Source organism: Tachypleus tridentatus, chromosome 6 (assembly GCF_004210375.1).
Source record: "Tachypleus tridentatus isolate NWPU-2018 chromosome 6, ASM421037v1, whole genome shotgun sequence".
NCBI classification, from domain to species: domain Eukaryota; kingdom Metazoa; phylum Arthropoda; class Merostomata; order Xiphosura; family Limulidae; genus Tachypleus; species Tachypleus tridentatus.
In genome coordinates this window covers 98649180-98664046 of record NC_134830.1, presented here as the reverse complement: position 1 = coordinate 98664046, position 14867 = coordinate 98649180, and the positions used below count along the sequence as shown (strand labels likewise).

At 32.7% G+C, this 14867-nt stretch overlaps 1 protein-coding gene across 16 annotated transcripts in view; it reads right to left on the bottom strand.

The window, feature by feature from the left end:
* Positions 1–14867, bottom strand: part of LOC143253153 (plasma membrane calcium-transporting ATPase 2-like) — a 212120-nt gene that overhangs the window by 109071 nt on the left and 88182 nt on the right. The gene's annotated exons all lie outside the window — the stretch shown is intronic.

Here is a 14867-nt window from a genome sequence, read left to right as displayed (position 1 = left end):
TGATATCCTAGCTAAGAATTACTTTTCCCTTGAATTTTAAAAATTACTTATATCTGTTTTTATGTGAATGAAAGCCATGATATTTTGATTTGCATTACTAAACATGCTAATTAATAATTAATTAACACTCAAAACTATTTCATACAATGAACAAACAAGCAGCAGAAACTATCTATTTTAAGATAAAATTTGTGGAGAAAGTCTTGGAGAATTAACTTACAAAAAACCCTTACATTATCAGGTCAGCTTACACAAGTATACACAGTTGTTTGTATGGTATCTAGGATGATTGAAACTGATGTGATCAGATAATGGATTATGTATCATGATTAGTAGCAAAAGTAACAATTTTGTACCACAAACTGATGATTTTCAAGCCTCACTCTCTGTTTAGAATGACTTTGGCTTCTAATTCATAAAATCAAGTTTTAATGAGTGTAATTCAGTATGTTTCTTAAGTGAATTAAAAGCCAAAGAGAATTTAAATTCAGTTTTACATCACCTACATAAAACGATGCAAAGTAATTATTTCCAAGTTGCTGTATTTGTTGTGTTTATCAGATGTCATTTACTGTTTAAACTAAAGCAGAATTTTTACTTTTTTCTTTCATTCAAGCATTTTTGTGTTGATTTCAAATAATTTTGTGTTACATCAACTCAAGACATTTACACTGTATTCATTACTGTTTAACAACACTTTTAAAAGGGGAGCAACTCTAATGAGAAAAAAATATACTGGTCAACATATTCCTAATATTACACACATTGTCAAGTATATTATTTAGGATCGGAAAGTGTTACTTTTAAAAATGATGACAACTGAGGAAGAACCAGAACCAGCAGTAATCAGATACTTTTATTTTTAGTAACTGATGTTTTTTTTCCTCATTCACCATTTATGTGGTATGCTTTTAAGAATGACAAGTATGCATATGTGTTGCAAAATGAGCAATAAAAGAGACTTACAACAGTTTTCTTTCTTTATGCCTATGAGACTACTATTTTGTTTGGTATGCAACAGAGCTTACCAAAGGTTCAAACTTATCAGCTTTCTGTTAGCACCATGTATATCAAAATCAGTTTTAACCATGTGTGTTAAAGACTTACAGATAGTGATTGTATGTAAAGTAAAGATAATGTGGCATTTCTCAACTTCTATAATTTTACATCAAGTATTTTACTAGTTACAATAAGGTATAAATCTGTTTTATTTTGAAAGATCAAATGTGAAGGTTATTAAGCTTCACTTAATTTTTGTGATTTGTTTCATTTATAGCTTCCCATAACTTTTCAAAGTGATTTATACTGAAAAATTTAAATGTATAATTATTTTCTGTCTTATGTTTTATGATTTTCTCTAATTATGTATCTTGAAAAATATGGGTAAAAAATTAACTGCATTTTAGAATTGAATAATTCTCCAGTTTAACTTCACATAATTATCAAGAGATTGTAATAGATTTATTTTAAAATATAAAATGTGAAAATCATAGAGTTTTTTCACTTGTTACAATTTTCGGAGTTAACTCACCATCTTACACATGAAGCGAGTTTGCATCAAAAAGTTAAAGTCAATAATAATTTCCATAATTAATTATAATTATTTATAAGTTATGAGATAAATATAAAACTAACTTTTATACTTTGTATTTTATTTTAACATTTTATCTACATCACATTATTAATAACAGCAGTTTCTGCCAATAAAAAATCTTGTAGTTTACCTGATATAAAAATTCCACACAAAAAGTACCTTAAATAAATTTTGTTTCTCATTATTTTTCTGAATGATAATATACATTTAAGTTTCAGGAACTTAAATTATCATTTAATATAATATGTTGTTTATAAAACTTTGTCAAAAAATATAAACGTTAAAAATCATGTAACCTCTAAACAAATAACTACACAAGAAATAACTTTTACTGATACTAAGTATTTACACACTTTAAACCTCAAATTACCTTTTTAGTGATAACTACATTTTATATTATAATATTTGAACATTCCTACCTTTGATAAAGTACATATATTAGTTTCATTATTGCTTGGTTTAATTCTGTTACACTTGGTCACTTTGACTTCCATATTCTTTCACTAAAATGGTAAACTCCAACTTGGAAATACTACTATATGATCCTTATATATATCTATGCATTTTTATACTAGTAAAACTAATCAATACATTCTGGAAAAAACCAGACCTAACAGAGCGCATCGAGAACAACTTTAAAAAAGCAGAAAAGCAAAGAGTGATGCAATAATCTACTGAAAGAAACAAAGTTTTGAAGTGTGTATTACACACACAAGTATAAAGATGAAAAACTAATATATTATCAATGCTGTGTGACCATAATAAAGCATCACAAAATTCTTAGCCAGGTAGTTTGCTCAAATGATGTTATTTACACCGAAACCTTTTATTGTGGTAAACAACTAAGAACAATCAATGTTTTCAACATAAAATTCTCATTCACAAATTAAAGTTTACTACAGTTTCCACACACTGTATGTAGTCATGCAGGTTTCCCAAAAGTATTCTGTTTCAAGGACAAGTAAAATCAAATGTAATGTCTCAATTTGTAGCCTCATGAGTTGTGGAATGTGCATATTTTTCTGATATCATGACAGTATAAACTGCAATTTTAAGTGTCCCTTACATAATCTCATTTTAATGTCTACTGACTGATTTACAGACAATGAACTACTTTATAGTGGTGAGAGTGGTTAAAACAGACAACCCTCTAAGCAACCTTTGACTCCCTATCAGGAAAATGAACAAGTAGACACTCATAAAAAAGCAACACTTAAAATATGTGTAGTGTATACTTGTGTCAGTAATTAGAGGTAGAAGGCTCAGTTTCCAATTTGAAAAGGTTATTTCCAAAGTTTCTTTGTTTGTTTGGAAGTTAAGCAGAAAGCTACACAGTGGGCTATCTGTGCTCTGCCCAACATGACTATTGAAACCTAGCTTCCAACATTGTAAGTTTGCAGACATACTGCTGTGCCACTATGACTTCACATTACACCAATACATCATAAGTAAAAAATAATGTAAACCCATATACATTTTTTTATTTAAATTTACAAGTGTAGTCTGTAAATTTACATTAATTTTAAATTGTATGTATATCAATTTTGTTTTTGTACTACTATAACCAAACAAACTCACTTGTAACTAAACACAATATTGTCTGGCAATGACAATATATGTTACATATAGATTAGTCAGTTGAAAAGTACACATTATATGAAAAATACTCTACATGCTGAATATTTAAAAACATTTAACTGTAGACATGTAGTAAATAACATTCTAAAACTTGAATAGCTTCTGATATGCATGTATGGTACATGCACCAATTATAGCTTTGAGTTTGACTGCATCCAGTGTTACTGACTTTGTAACTATTAAACAACTAAATCATAACTTATCTTTAATAGAGTCTTTAAACTCCAAAAGTTTTCTAAGTGGCTATAATAACTAATTACTAAATTAATGGCTAAGCTATGTTCAATGACCACAACACAGATCCTAAGAATATCATTAAATGGTTCACTACTTTAACTGTTTAAAAATCAGTGTCAACTAGGTCTTGGGAACTGGTTCAGTAGCCACGCTCATTTTGACTGCAAAGCACTGTACAGACAACATTAACGTTTAAGTAAACCATAAAACATTGCTTTCCAAAGTGCGTGCCACGACACGTGCCACGTCGAGCCCGTAAGAGTGTCGTCATGTTTTCGTAAATTGCAAATGAGATTTGTTAAGCTTGTATTTTTATTTATAGCTTTCATAAAACTGAGTAACCTGAAGTATCTTTGCATCTGCTCGCCGATGTGGAACGCAAAAAATATCTAATGATTTATATTTCATTTTGAGCACGCGACAATAAAAACGTTCGCCAACGCGGCCGAGTGTAATAGCAGGTAAAGTGGGGAGCCAGAACGCGCCAGTTTATGCTCGTCTCTGCGATTTCGAATTATTTCTGGTACACACAGTGTGTCACCATCAAAAAGACTGGAAAGCACTGCCATGAAAGATTATTTTCAATTTACTGTATAATACCTGCTTAACCTTGTGTAACAGTTTAAGGAAAGTAGAATTTACAGATAATTAGAAACGTATTTTATATTTTACAGAAATTGAAACACTTTCGTAACAGTAAACACATCGTTCTCAATGACACAGGGAGGAGCATCAGAATGTGTCGTGAAATCTAAATTTCCAGGCTCACCTATTTAAGAAAAATAATTACGCAAAGGAAAAGCATTCACAATTAACTTACTTGCCTAATAAAATAGTTAAACAAACTATCGTTATTATTTATAACTCGTAGTAACAGTATAATTATACGCTGTTAGTCCTGTATGTTGCACTTTAACTTTCAGTGGCAATAAAATATATTACTTCATGCCCCTACCAAAACTTCATAAAAAAAATCATTCTCTGCCTCAACTAAAAACTTTACTGTTTGTGGTGGATTTAGGGGAAAAAAACTCACAGAAAATGTGCAATCAAAATGTGAATCAAAAACGTAACTGTCATTGAAAAATATAGTTGACTCAAACAATATGTTTCAATGACAGTTGCGTTTTTGATTCACATTTTTTATTCCACGTTTTCTGAGTTTCTTAGTAACCAGGATACCTTTCGTTATCCAGACAGTGTAAAAAGGAGCTATGACGTAATATATTGCAGACTGTTACTGACCAATTCCTGCTATTCTAGAGGGTGTTATTTGACAATTATAAACGAATTACAGCAATTGACATTTTGTTTATTTTTAACTATAGCTCTGTTTGTTTCAGCATGGCAACAATACACGTACCTTTGCTTCTTTCATAAAACTCGTTAACAGTGAAAAATCGTCATATGAATTGACTAGGCTTAACCAACAACAAAGAACTTCTAGGTTCATCGGCGAGCTCCGCACTCCAACCGGCTGAGAAACGGTGGCACACAGATCATCACTTAGAGCGGACAAGACACTTTGAGGAACATTATCTTCACTTAGAATACCTTAAACCTAAACATACATCTTGAAAATCAGACAAAGAATAGAACAACCAGAAATAAACCACAGGAAAACCATACAGTAGACTGTGCATAAAAAGGAGCACATCAAATATCAAGACGACGATTAAATGTCTTGGAGTCTTTAAGTTTTACGGCTTTCTCAAGTCAACTATACACTACATAGTAAATCTAGTACAGATGACAATAACAGTAACGAGAAAATTAATCCAGAAATAGATAGTTTTAAACACAAGCAACATAAAAAAAAAAATAGAACTACCAAAATTACAAGAAAAATTGTAAGAAGGTCAGCGGACAGCCACAGTTATCCTATCGTAACATAACCATTGGTAACAGGAAGTAGAAACATTTAGACATTAACAATATGGCTGATACAAATTTTGAAAACAGTAGTGAAGTACTTGTAAGGAAAACCGAAAATCACCCCACTTTTAATATTACAAGCAAACAAGCGGTAGAAACATAGACAAAGATAGTTTTACGTTTGTCACTTCTAAGAGACAATGTAAACTATATACAAATACACGCAAAAAATCAACACATAACATGAAACATAAAGAACCCCTAAAACATTTAATAATCAAACAGGGTATTCCAAGTTCGTACACAGAACCGTTCATACCTTGTTGCTGAAATCAGGCGCTGTAAACTGAACAGAAAAGATCCTATCCATTAAACGTTTAGAAAATGCCGGCATTTTAGGGAAAAAAAAAAAAAAAAAGAGTCTGCTAACCTTAACAGCCTACTTAAAGAATGGTTACAGAATGCTTTCAACCCAGGTAAATGAAGTAGTAAGGGAAGGCAGCTAGTCATCACCACCCACCGCCAACTCTTGGGCTACTCTTTTACCCAGTTAGTCATCACCACCCACCGTCAACTCTTGGGCTACTCTTTTACCAACGAATAGTGGGATTGACCGTCACATTATAACACCCCCACGGCTGAAAGGGCGAGCATGTTTGGCGCGACGGGGATGCGAACCCGCGACCCTCAGATTACGAGCCGCACGCCTTAACACGCTTGGCCATGCCAGGCCATGGAGTAACATGCATGGTCGTATATTAACAAATTACAAATAATACAGAACTCATTAATTACCACAGCACTTACAATACATAAGCAAAAACTATATATATAAAATTCACACACAAATATTAAAACATACAAACAATCCACGACAGACTAATAGATTGCTCGTTCAAATATTTTGATAAAAATCTTTATAAAAACGACCGTCATGATGAAATTCCCAAGTATTTCTTTCCACTCAATATAAACTATACGAAAACGTCCATCCACAGTTGTTCAGAAAACGTCGCTCAGAGTAAGGCGTCAAAAAGGTATTTACCTAAAATACGTGTCTGGTAATAAAATGTCGTGAAAGAGTGACGATTTGCCAATAGAACTGCTTGTGAGTGCAGAACTGTTAATCAACCAAATGAAGAGAACTGGCAAAAAAGCACTAAAGGCTCTAAAGTTTAACATTCATTGACGTGGCCCTAAAGAGGAAAGAAGTATCATTGAAATTAACAGTATTTGAACACTGATATCGTAAAGATATGTTATCTAAGTTATATATACAAACCATCAAGGAAGATCGATGACATATAAATAGCACCTGACCGTCCTAGATCACGCACAACGCAACCAAACACCGATCCAGACAGACATAATAGAAAATCAAATGAAACGACAATAAACAACTACACGGAATATCTTGTGTTCGCATAATACTTAAGTAATTAGCTCATAGCAACGCTCAATATTTCCTATACTGGATTTTTATTTTAAAAATCTTATATATAATTATTCAAATAAACTCTTTGTATTCTACACAATTTCTAAGTTGCCTGCAAAATGATTACAACCTAATATCGATTCAAACTTATTAAAAGGTCTTTGTTTAATAATAGCTTTGTATACGGGTTTATAAATACGCTCATGCTTTGCACGTACTTATTCTATGGCGTGACGGTGAGTTTAATACAGTGATACCCAACATGTGTACATACGCAAAAACATTTCAATTTTAAAAACCATTCTTGAAAAATCGCGATCGTCTAGAAGCGGAAAACTACCTCAAACTAACCGTTACCACTGGTATACAGAGAATATCTAAATTAATAGCCGAAATACATCAGTTCTCAAATTAAAATTCATATTGGTTGTTGATAGTTCATGTATTAATTTCGGTTTTCAGTACCTTTGTATCCAATTAATACAAACCTGAAATTTGTTGGCTATTTTAAAAATATGGAATTTTAAATCTGATGATTGTTCCCGCACACGTTTCATCATTTCCTTTATCCGGTTTATATATAACTGATAGAGCTACTTACAAATCATCTAAATATTCTTTTTCTATTTGTTTATTAAAACAAACAACTCTTAAATAGACCACTGGGTCAACGATTTGGCTGAGGGTACACACCATAAAAAAGGTTAGTAACTACTGTTTTAATGTACACACAAGTTTCTTAGAAATGTATTCAGATTTCAACTATTATAACTGTTAATACCCATACGTTGAACAAGTCGTGAAAATGATTAATTTTCAGTTTGTAACGGTTTTGCTATTACATATTTATTTTTATATTGATGTTTCAGTTTAATATACATTTAGAAATGTACGTAATTTACACTGTTTAATGTGTTGCGACACTTCCGCCTATTCATTAAAGTTGTAAAAGATTCTCCAGTGTAAGAATCAACATTAATTTCTAAGGGTCTGGCAGGGCCAGATGGTTGGAGCGCTTGACTAGTAATCTGAGGGTCACGGGTTCGAATTACTGTCATACCAAACATGCTCGTTATTTCAACCGTGGGACGTTATAACGTGTCAGTCAATTCCACTATTCGTTAACAAAAGAACAGCCCAAGAGTTGGCGATGGGTGGTGATGGCTAGTTGCTTTCCCTCTAGTCGTATACTGCTGAACCAGAGACGGCTAGCGCAGATAGCCATTGTGTAACTTTGCGCGAAATTCAAAACAAAGATACCTGCAGAATATCGGAGATGGATGCAACATCAAAGTTAGTAATTCTGACATTTTGGCGAATCTTGATTCAAAATTCAAACATTTACCACCTGTAGAGTAAAATAAACTTGATAATTTATCGACTGAATATGAGTTTAAATATCCGGAAGTTCCTAATCAAACCATCACTGTTATTCATGATAGATAAAGGCAAGGTTTCTATTGTGAAATATCCATATCGTGCGAATCCTATCAAGGCTCATATGGTATAAAACGGCATTACATAGAGCAGAAAAAGTGATTTGTCTTCACTTTGTGTACTGGTTCATAAATCTGACGGTTCAGTTAGATTCTGTACTTTTGCAAAGTAAACGTTTTGACAAAGATTAATATTCCACTCCAAAAATATAAAATTGTACTAATAAAATTGAAAAAGTCAGATAAACCACAGTATCCCTGCTAAAGGGATACTGGGCTGTTCCTCAAACTGACAGGTCAAAAGAAATCTGTTTTTGTTACTCCTGATGGATTATATCAGTACAATGTAAAATTATCAAGCAACTTTTCAGCAAATGATGAATCAATGTCTCAATAATATGTCAGATGTTGGAATTTATATTGATTATATCGCAATTTCTTGTGACACCTGGGAAGAACACTTATGTGTATTATGTGATATTTTTGAGAGGCTTCAGAAAGTCAATCTCACCGTAAATTTGGCAAAAAGAGACTTCTGTAAAGCCAATGTTATTTACTTAGGTTATGTAATAGGCCATAGCCAAGTTTCTCGAATGCAAGCTAAAGTTGATTGCACTGTGAGTTATCCAACACCAACTAACAAGACAAGCTTGATGAGATATTTCAAAAGTGATGGTTATTGCAGGAAGTTTAGCAGAATTCTGCTGTTATCACTGTACCAGTAACGAACCTACTGAAGAAATATCTAAAGTTTGAGTGGTCTGAAACATGTCAATCTGCTTCTGAAAAAGTTAAATCTTCACTGTGCACTTACCCTGTTTTGATGGCGCCCGACTTTAATAACAAGCCTTTCACATCAGCTGCTGATGCTATTCTATTACAATCAGACGATAAAGGTATCGAACACCCTGTCTGTTGTTTTTCTAAAACGTTTGCCACTAAAATAATTATTCTACTGTGTAAAAAGAAACAATGGCTTTAGTGTTAGCTTTAAAACATTTCAATTTATACGTATCTGCATAACAACAACCTGTTGTCATTTAGACTGATTATAACCCGTTGACGTTTTTCAACTAAATGCAGGGCAAAAACAGAAGCCTGTTAAAGACATTATTATTACAAGTGTATGATTTAAATATAATCCATGTAAAAAGAGGTTGATAATATCTGTGATGTTCTTTTTCACATGCTATGTAATTTTATGACCATAAGGTTGTTTTGTTTTTCTTAACTTCGCGCAAAGCTACACGAGAGCTATCTGCGCTATCTGTCCCTAATTTACAAGCGTAATACTAGAGGGAAGACAGCTAGTCATCACCACATACCGCTAACTCTTGGACTACTCTTCAACCAACAAATAGTGGGATTGATCGTACCATTATAACGCCCTCACGGCTGAAAGGGCGAGCATGTTCAGTGTGTCAGGGATTCGAACACAAGACAAGTACCATAACCATCTTGCCATACCAAGCCCAAAGTTATTCGTATTGATTATGTTACGTATTGTCAAGATTATTAAATTTGTATAATTCTTTAGTAATGCATTATATTTAATATATTGTTTTCAATACATAATATCTTGAATAAAATTTTTCTAACGCCAATTTTAAATTCTCTGAATGGGCGGTGTGACGAACTTACTATAATATATGCATTTTAACATCAATCTTTGTTTCAGTTAAGTATATATTTAGAAATGTACGTCACTTATACTGTTAAATATGTAATGCAAAATTCCCGCCTATTCACTGAAGTTGTTGAAGATTCTCGAGTGTAAGAATCAACAGTGTGTGTGTTGGTATGCACATACGAGTGTATCGTTAGCATCGCTGTGTTAGCTGAAAGTTCTAGAAAAGTTCCTCCCACGCCTGTAAATGGAATCAGTGCGTCGTGCCAAGAGAAAGTCTACATTATTTGTTTATCTCAACACGGCTGATATGGGTATTAAAAACTTTTATTAAAATAAAGTAGAAAAAAACGTTTCGACCTTCTTAGGTCATCTTCATACCAGTCGTCTCGAAATACATTGTAACTTGAAGTGGGTTTCCGTCATCGCGAATATTACTGTTTTGTTACAGCTGGCATAGGATTAACACTTATTTCCTGAAAATTTCAGATATGTGTATATTGACCAGGAACATTTACAGATTTGGAAGATTACAAACAATTTCATTTCAGTGAATTCTCATCGGACATTAATATTTTTATTGAAACATTATATACCTCCATCAGTGGAAAATTCGACGTAGAGCCAGCTAACTTCCCGTTAAATAAATTGTGCCTATATCAACTCATAATGAGTTCGCTCATCGCGAACCTTCGATAAAATTTCTAGTTTCAGACTAGATAGAAAACTCAATGTTGTTTGTAAGTTTGTGAAACTTTTGTACATAACCCAGTATTTGTAACAACTACTTGTAATAATCGTTGTTCTAAATTGTGTTATTGTTTGTATATTAAAACATATTTGTATTAAAAATAAACAAATTATTAAAATTGTTGACAAGTATCATAAACTGGATACATACAGCCACTGATTTAATTTTTTAATTTAAATTATCATTTGAATCAGTTTCAGACTATATGCAACTGTAATACATAAGTTCGTTAAATGTAAGAACATAAAATGAAAGTAACAGTTTCTATAAAATAATAAAATATTCAAACCAAGCTTCAAAGTTTTTGCTTTGTAATATAAAAAATGCATTGAGAGTAAATCTTTTCTAACTTACATTACGTTTCAAACACCTCAATAGTATAGATTTAAATATAATTCCATTTTAAACCCGAAATAGACTTTGTAAATAAATCCCTTAAATCTTTGTTAAGTCTTACTTTATTACTTACTCTCGTTCTTCATCAAAACACAAAAGTATTTTATACAAAAAACATTAAAACATATTTTGTTGTTTTTGCAGTGTATATATATTTATGAGTTCGGAAAAACATTTATAAATAGTTTGTTCAGAATATCACGTACAGGAACATAAGACCAATTTACACACAGCTGTCCCTAATTCGAAACCAACAGGCCAGATGGTAGGCACTCTGAATCCGAGGGTTCATGGTTTCTACCCAGATACTGCAAAATTTCCCCCCTTCATGTTCGCGCCAAGTTTATAAGAGTAAGGGACAAATCTCACATCTCCTTCGGGTATCTCAGAAGCTGACAGAGAGTGCAGTTGACTAGTTCCTTTCCCTCTATATCAGTTCAAAATTAGAGACGCCTAACGCAGATAGTTCTTGTATATTTTGCGAGAATATACTTAACTAAAAGTACGAAATCCTAATAACAATTCATGTCTATAGTGTGTAAGTAGAATTTCGAACATAAAAAAATACCTATATTTATAGAATTTCAGCATTCTCACGCAAACGGTAACTTACCCCTAAAAGAAACCATAAAAATGACAAATGTAGAGAAGCCACACAAAACTTTTTGTATAATGTACGTGATACAAAAACAACCTGAGCAACAGACTAAGCATGCTACATATACTTAACTGTGTAACATAAAAATTAAGGTCTAAACTTGCCTTGTTGGAAATTTTACTTTATGTATTCCCAGAAAGACGGTTTACTTTTGGTGTTTGATGCATCGCAAAACGATTCGACTATGCCTCTCGAGTTTTTAGCAAAAGAAAATTTAGCATACGACTTGAAAAAATGTGTAAACGCAGTGTAGCAGTTTATAAGTTATTGAATTCTCTGAGGTAAATGCTCATGAAGTAGATCAAAAAATTGTAGTTTAAAGATAACGTTACAAAGGTGTCACCGACTACAAAATGTAACCTGTAGTCTTTACAGCCATTTTTCAAATTTTTAACTACATTGTTGCTTAACCTAAATATTATTCGCGTTTAAAGTATATGAGATGTAATACTAAAATCAGTAACACTGAAATATGAAAACTAATAAATATATTTTCCTCATTCATTACTGGAAACTTCTTTGTTTTATTTTTTATCAGTAAAGATTATATATCATATATCACACACTGTTAACATATGAAACATTTCTGTAAACGGCTGGTATGGTTATTAACACTTTTACTAATAAAGCAGGGAACAACGTTTCAACTTGAAGATGACATTTTTACTTAAAGTGGGTTTCTCGTCATCAATAAACATTTCTACTGATGATTTCCACCAAATGGTTCCTTCTTGAAAAAGTACTTGATATTTACACCACACCTTATATCTCTCTATCCATCTTCACGTCTTTTCCTTTCAAACAAATTCAGCCACATTTTAATTTAGTAAAAAAATAAACAATTGGTATTAAAATACATTTCATAAATTCACAAAAATGGCAGATTTCCATAACTTTTCCAGGTCTCGTATGACCCTTCAACTGTATGTTTTAACCCACTTACAACCGTTTGCACTCGGAAGAATCCGATATGTGGGAAATTTCCGGTGCATGACAACAAAGTAGCATTTCCCCAAAAAAGTATTTTCCAATTAATGCAACACTTAGTTTCAGTACATATAAACCTATGATACAACACCGATTTCCAACTAGAATATTACAGTCTTATTTACGTACTCCATTATATCTGGAGGATATTTTGTGTTTAATAAAACTATAGAGATGTAATTCTTTTCAGGAAAGTAATTCCTGAAAATCTGGGACAAACCTTCAACACGTCAAAAGAAACTGTTGCAATAATGCTAATAAAAATACTAAATCAGTTAACGGTATGAGCAGAGGGTTTACAGTCATCATTTATTAATACCTCTATTATTTATCCATATTTCAGATTATTGTGAATCTTGACTTTCACAATATTAATAACTTAGTTTGTCTGAGTGCTCTGCACAAAATGCTAGAAGAATCTGTATGGATGTTGGATAGTTACCACATATATCAAATATTAAAACGTGTTTAGCTCCTCATTGTTAGTAAGTGTAAGACTATTACAATGCGCTTATAAACCACGCCCACCCATAAAGTGATGAAATGTGTATCGTCGGTCTTCAACTTTTGACTTTAATGACATTTATGGTGTAAACTAAAGTGGTATTAGATAACCAACACCATTTTACACATCTGCATTAAAAAGTGGCAATAGGTAAATATTTAAGTAAAACAAGGCACATACAAGTTCAATCCAAGATAAAACTCTATCTTTTACTAAAACACTTTACAACAGATCATGCTACAAACAAAACACCGTTGGAGAAAATTGTCTGGGTTAGACCAGGTCGGCTAAATATACTGTTAACAGATAGTGATAAAAATAACTGTAGCTACTTAACTTGACAAGGAGAGGAATCTAATGATGTAACAGATATGAAACATCATCCGCCACTGGAATAGGTGTTTTTTGTTTTTTTATCAACGTATACTGAAATAAAAATAGTTTATGATAATCTTTTCACAAACAACTTCATTATATTATGTTTGTTCCTGGCTGCATCATGTCCGAAACCGTCAAAGGGCTGCACCTAATCGCCAACAAAATCGTTCTTCCCAAAGGAGGTTAGCAAAGAGGCTGCTTAAAATGAACAATAAATTACACCTTTGTTATCATCCGAGGTGTGTACGTCAGTGAATGACGCCATTTCAAGACAAACAGAATCCGATACAACAATTAAGGTCAAGGTTTAAATGTCACTATAAACTGAATCATATTCTTATGAAGAGCCTTACTGAAAATTACCAATAAATATGTTCGCTTTTATCTTAATTACAGCATGTTAAACAAGGCTAAGCAATATAATTGACAGTAACATAAACCTACAAAAATATAGTTTAAAAGATGATATTACAGTCTTTTTCTAATATATGTCGTTAAAACTATTTTATTTTCAAAGCTTTAGAAACAGCAAAGTATACAAATTTCATAAACGTATATTTCAATAATACGGCCGCCCGATTGGACAACGAGAAGTCTTCGGATTTACAATACGAAAACTATTAAACGGAGATATTTAAAAACTCACTATTTTGCCACGTTCATTACCACCTTTTTTCATTAAGTAGTGTGTACTGGAAGTTATAAAAATATCCTAGTAATTCTCAAAACGTAAACGGTTTCTCTTACTCACAAAAATAAAGATAAAAATGTGGATTTTTTAATTTTAGACTTGGTAGTCGTTTAGGTTTTAAAGACCTTAGGGGAGACCCTTAAGGCAAACCTGGGGCGCTCAGAAACTTGTTTCTCTTCAGCCCCACACGCGTATAAGGTAAGACGTGTCATGAAAAGAAAGGTAGAAAAACGAATTGAATGATGTATGACGGAATATAACGATAAAATAGGAAAGTTGAGGAGCGGGAAAACTGGACTGGTACGCTGTGGACAGAAATCATCATGATCATGAGCAGGGAGACCAAGGCTGCAGCAGGTCACACATTCTTAAAGGAACCGGTGACATAGGGAGGGATAGAGAAAGAGAGATAAAGAAAGAGAGAGAGGAGAAGAAAAAAAAATAATATAGGGAGAAAGAGAAAGGAAAGGGGGGAGTGGATAGTGACAGGAAGAGAGACAGAAGGTCTTTTCAGGGCCAGGGTATCGGGGATCTAAAAATCCAATGGCCAGAAATTAGATGTGGGGGAAACCGGAGTACCCGGAGAAAACCACTTTCACTGGGTAGACGCCGAAAAAATACCCACCCAGTGCCCAACCTGGAATGTAAAAACATTAATG